Source organism: Chaetura pelagica, unplaced genomic scaffold, assembly GCF_000747805.2.
Source record: "Chaetura pelagica isolate M959 unplaced genomic scaffold, ChaPel_1.0 scaffold79, whole genome shotgun sequence".
Classification (NCBI taxonomy): domain Eukaryota; kingdom Metazoa; phylum Chordata; class Aves; order Apodiformes; family Apodidae; genus Chaetura; species Chaetura pelagica.
The window spans coordinates 1,172,468-1,178,560 of record NW_009969339.1 but is presented as its reverse complement, the minus strand read 5'-3'; positions in this window follow the sequence as shown (position 1 = coordinate 1,178,560).

Sequence of the window (6,093 nt, the reverse complement as noted above, 5' to 3'; positions counted from 1 at the left end):
TTCTTTTCTCCCCTCTTTCCCCAGTGCTCTCCCACCTCCCCTCTCCCTCTTCCAATGATGCCTTGCACCACACCATGCCACGGTGTGGAGTGTATCTCTGAGCCTCTAATCAGGCCAATGCTACAGGCTCCTCAGGGTGGCTGTGTGTGCTGGGGCTGAAGAGCTGTGTTCCCTGAAGCAGGAGGCCCTTCCATCAACACCCTGTACACCAGTGAGAACACGCTGTTGCTTGGGGCAGCTTGTTCAGCTGATGATCACAGAGATGAAGCAAGACATAGGTCATCTCATGTCAGCAAAGCAGCCCTGCAGCAGCCAGGAGCTCTTTGCGCATGGGGAGAAAAGCCCTTCTGAGCAGACCACACATGCTACTCAATTGTAAAAGGCAGCCAGAGAGGGGGGTGCCAGGCCCGGGGCTCCTGCTTGTGGATTTCTTGTTGAATGTGGGAGAGCTGCCTTTTTTTATTGCACATTAAAGGAGCAAAGTCTTGAGCCTCCCCTGAAGATGTGTGTGTGCTGTCAGTGCTGGTGTGGGGAGGGAAGGACCCTGTGGGGGAGAAAGGAGGTGCAATCATGCAGCCACATTTGCTCTTCACAAAAAGTTAAGGGCACTGTGGTGCTGAGCTGAGTCATAGCTGAGGGTGCTCTGAGCCATGGCAGGTGCTCACTGCTTTTTAACAGTCTCCTGAGGAGGTGACTACAGCCCACCTCAAAATAGCAAAACGGAGAGCTACCTCCTCTCCCTTCCTACTCTGCCTTGTGACTAGATCCTAATATCCACGTCGTCACTGCCCATAAATCCCTTAAAGACATGCAAGAAATACAGTTGCTATGAAAGGACTCTCTGGTATCCACAGGGTGTCCTCAAGTTGCCCCCACACCATCCTGTGGTGTCCAGCTAAGTGGGAGTGAGGGGAAGGATCCTTAAAAGGAGGTTGAACAGGTTGAAAGTGTCACCTGAGCCCAAAACTTGTAGGAAGGAGTTAAATGAGCTGAAGTTGTCCAAACCTCAGCACTTCCCTCTCCCTGTGCCAGCACTGCAGTCTCAGCTGTACCAAGCTCAGGCAGAGGCTTGAAAGTAAGAACTGTGAGCAAAGCTGGTCTGCAGTTGGTGGCAGCAGGGTGGGACAAAGCAGGGTGCTGGGTTTCCTCTTCTGTAAGCAGTTGTGGGATGGGAGGAGACTCTGTGTCTTCTTCAGCTTGCCAAGATGGGCAGCACATAGTATCCCTGGACAGTCTGTCCCTTGGCAAAATTAATTGTCATTTCCAATTCCATTGCTTTCCAAATGCCTCTGTGTGAAGACCTTTCTGAACCAGATGGTATTATATATTTAATGTGATCCTCTTCAAGCAGCAGTCCTTAAACCAGGGTGTGTATGCCATCCTCTGAAGGTGGGAGGGAGGGAAATCTCCAGCCTAAAAGCTTCCTGTCCTGCTTCCTCATCTTGCTGATGAGTCCAGGAGTGGCTCTGTTGGAGGCTGACTGAAGCTACACATCTGTGGCTTCATCCGTGAGCTACTTACCCTCCTGCAGACAGCTCTGCAGCAGGACTTCACCATGTCACAGGACCCCACTTTCCTCACCTAAGGGGTTTAAATCAAATGAAGTGTGCAAAGCACTTTGTCTCTGAAGAGCGTGGCCTAAGAGCTGCAGGTTTCTGCCTTACCAACTGTGTGAGGATTTCATGTGTCAAGGACGGGTACACACTGGGGAGCAGGACAGCTGCAGACCTCTATCACAGCTCCATTTTTACCACACTCAGCTTCCTGAAATACCCTTTTTTTTTTTTCTTTTTTTCTTTTTTAATAATCTCCAAAGCATCCTTGTCCCAGCAGATGCTAGAAGTCAAACCTGGGTGGAGAGGCTGGATTTGCCCATGAAGCACTGGCTCTGGCCTCTGCTGTCAACCCTGTAGCCAACCCAGAGCCAAACTCAGCTCCCTGGAGAGTACCTCCCCAGAGAGCACCTTCACACAGAGCTTACACCAAAGGCTCTGTGCTGGGAGCTTGGCCTGCAGGAGGACACTCAAAGTCAAAGGACCATGAGGGCTCATGAGCTACAAGCCAGCACAGCATCCCCCCAAGTGTTGCAGACCTTCAAGGAAAGGTCCCTCCTGTGAGACAAGACTCTGAGTTGAGGCACCAGAGTCTGAGAGCCCCCCCAGCTTCCCTCCTGCAAGTCTCAACAGAAAAACTGAGAACAAGGAAGAAGGGTGAAAGGGACAAATGCTGAGCATTCCCTCCTGGAGCACCTATAGGAGAGGAAGCAGGAGCAGATGCATAATGCAGCCCAGGCTGGCAGATTTTGCAATTAGGGGGCCAGAAGGGCCTCTGGAGCAAGAGGCCCAATGCCCAGACCCTCTTGCCAGTGCCTGGACTTGGGCTGCCTGGCTCTGCTGGGAAGGAAGGGCTTCTGGTGCCCAGTCAGCATTTGTGAAGGACACCAAGTTGTTCACAACAGTGATGCTTTGAACCCTGGATCATGACTCAGTGAGCACTTAGAGCTCTCAGAGCCCCCAACTCCCTTGGTGCCTTGCCAGGCTTCCCCTGAAAGAGAAACGAAGCCATCTCCGAAAGCAAGCCCTGAGCTTGGGGAGTTCAAGCTACTCCTTGCTGCCCCTAAGATGCCCTGAGCCCACCTCAGGGTGAGGACCCCTTCTCCACCCTCACCTTCTTCCCTTGTTTTCTGGCTCCCCTGACAGCCGACACAGGAGCTGGGAAAGCTGCGTGGGGACTGTCCCCAAGCAGAGCCTGAGCATGGAGGAATTTGCTTGCTGCTATTTTCGTCACAGGGGCGAACAGGTGGGAAGGGTTTTTGGTGGCTGCCAAGTAGGGTCAGTGTGAAACGATGACCAACAGGTGAAATTGCAGAGTGTTACTGTGGCAAGCCTGTCCCCTCCCCACCATGCAGCCAGCCATGGTGGCTGTACTCTTCCCTGTGGGCCACCCAGTGCAGAGACTTACCCTACAGGGACATCTCATTTTTTCAAGCAACTGAAGATATGAAGAATGGGGACAAGGGCACTGAATTTTTCCATGTTCAAATTAGTACTGTCATTTCTGTTACAGATTATACCAGTAATAGCTTGAACAATTTTGCAAGGTTTTTTTTAAAGAAACTTAGAAAAAAGAGCTGCCAGAACCGCAAAGGGATTATTTTAAGCAGTGCCCAGGAGCTCCTGCATTGGCAAAAAAACTGCTTTATGATTGCAAAGTAAATAAATAAACAAACGAACGAATAAATAAATAGATTAATACAGCACCACTAGGATTTCCTTTAAACGCTATTCTCTTTTTATAAGTGTTTTCTAATGTTGCTGTGTTAAAAAGAAATACCGTTGCCTGCTCACTTCTGACCACCAGATGGCTGTGGTCCCTCGCACACTCAGCCTAAGCTCCACCAGAGGGCAGAGGACAACCTCTCCCCTCGCAGTGACCTGCTTAGCAAGGGTTCGCAGATGCTGGAAACAAAACAAACCCAAGTTTTTCCTTATTCTAAGTATTATGCTGCTAGCTCAGCGTGGACTCCCAGGGTGATGGTTCTACAGCACTCGTTGAGGCTTTGCCACTGCACAAGGGCTTGGGAGGAGAGCACTTGCACTGTGTCTAAGCATCCACTAATAACCACGCCAGGAAAAGGATTGTAACCTGGATGGATATTTTGCATGTCCCAGAACAGTTGTTTCTATGTAAGCTGAAGAAAGGTATAACTTCCTTGTACTGAGTCGGAGTTGCTCCACAGCTCTAAAAATCAAATATCTGCTAAAAGTTAACGAGAATTTCCATGATGCTTGGGTTGTGTGTTTCTTGGCATACCAGCACTGCTTGTGCAGAGGCAAAAAAATACATGCTTCTCTTTTACCCACTACTAAGCTCCAAATATTATATGAATTTATTTTCTTTAAAGAGTCGTTAACAAAAATATCTCCTGATTTCCCAGAGCATTGTCTCACAAATCAGAACTGCAGTGTCCCATAGGGTTGGAAGGCTCTTTTCCATCCCCCAGGACTTTCATGTTGCTCTGTCATGTCAAAACTTCCCCAAAGCTTATTTTGGGTAACAAAATTCCCCTTGCCTTCACAAAATGAGAATAAAGCTCCTTTCCCTTCCCTTCAGATCACTGTTAGTGGTGCAGCTTAGGGCAGATGGAGATGCTGGGAAAGGGTGTACAGTGGGGATCCAGCAGAGAGGGGGCTTGTGAGGAAAGAAAATGTTTCTGTAGGTAGTTCATTTTTATCTGTGTGGGGGCATAAGCAAAAGGAAGCACAAGAAGAGAGGAAAAAGAAAAAAACAAACAAACAAAACCAAACCAAAAACAGTAGGTGCCCCAATGCTCAGAAGCAAGGAAATGAAGGTGACCAGTGGTCACCAGTGCAACACAAGGTGTTGTACTGTCAGCCAGTCTGTTGGGTTTTTTCTGTTTCTCCTGAAGGTATTTCACAAACCACACAGATAGAGGTGACTTCTTACACCAAGGTGATCCCAAGGTATCCCTGAGGAGATGTCTCTTTCCTTGACTTGCCTACTCTCCCCTGGCTTTTAGGGCACTCAGAGCATCCTGCACGGCACCCAGCAGCTCTGCTGTGTGTTGGGTGAACAAGTGTCCCTGTTGCTTTGTGTCAGAGTCTGGCGATACCTGAGCAAGGGAACGGGGACTCAGAAGTACAGGCTCACATGTAAAAGTTCCCTCTTCCCCATCTGCCGTTGTCCTTGCAAAATCTTATCTGTGTGAGGGTGTACAGAAAGCACAGTGGGTTCACACTGCACAAGAAGGAAGATTCACTTCCCCCTCCCAGCAGGGTTGCCAGTGGTCAGAGGACAGAGATGGGCGATGGGGGACAGGATCACTACCCGTGGGCAGAAGTTCGTTGTTGTCTCCAGCAATGTTTCTGCAGGGTTGGACATTGGTCCCTGCCAGGAGCCAGGGGGCACAGGAGTGTTTTGCTCTGCAACAGTGAGGCTGGGGGCTCAGCCCTGGCAAGGAGACCCCTGGGGGGACAGGCTCTGCAGCAGGGCTTTTTTCAGGGGAGGATGAGTAATTCCCTTCTGGCACTGAAAAGCTCACTCACTGAAAAATGAAAACATGTACCAGTCTTCAGGCAGTGTTTTCCTGGCCAATCTTGGCAGAAAAGTGTGGATCAGGCACAAGGTGAATTTGACAGTGGGGTGAAGCAAGGACATGGCTTTCCTCCAGCTTGAGGGGAGAATATTTCTCCAGCACAGAGCAGCAGGAAAATCTGTGTTTAGAAATATTTCTGTGAGGCATTTCAGTGGTATTTTTAGCTCCTTGACCAAAAAAAAAAAAAAAAAAAAAAAAAAAAAAAAAAAAAAAAAAAAAAAAGAGCTTTAAATACCAGGCCAGTCTCAGTGAGGGATAGGTGCCAGTTTCTCTGAGCTTCTTTGTACAATTTCTGTGCAAATAAAAAAATAAATGAAGGAAAAAAAACAACCAGAGTGCAAGTGATCAGCTGCCAGCAGTGCCCCTCTGCCTGTCCCTGCTGCTTCCAGGCAGGAACACAATTCATAGAGCAATTCACACCATCAACCACCAGCTCTGGCAGAGCGATAACGGGGTGGCTCACCCCCTGCCAACCACCTCTAGTCCCTCTCATCTCTGCCAGGCCACACCTGGCAGCTGAACACATTCACTGAAATTGTACATTGCACTGGTGATCTTGTTAATGATCATTTAGCTTAAGAGCCTCAGCCATGGTCCCAAGGTCCTGCTGTGCCAGGCGCTGCGCAGGAAAAGGGGATCTTGGCCACACCAACTGACAGCTCTGGCCCCGCGGTGCCTGGGATGCTATGGAAGACCTCCCTGAAAAGGGAGATGTTCTTGCTCTTTTACACTAGCAGCTGCAGTCCAGAAGCACTGCAGTGCACAAAGCTTTTTCTTCCAACACTGAGCACACCCTGCTCCCAGAAACATCTGCCCGTGATAATCCCCCTTTTCTTATTCCTTCTTGTTAGCATGTAGTGTCATGCTTCTAAAGCAGAGCTCTTCCAAACAGCAGCTCAGGCAGGTAAATACAATCTCACGTGCCTGCCCCAGAGTGATTTTTTGTAATGAATGAGGAGAAAAAAAAAAAAAAGGGG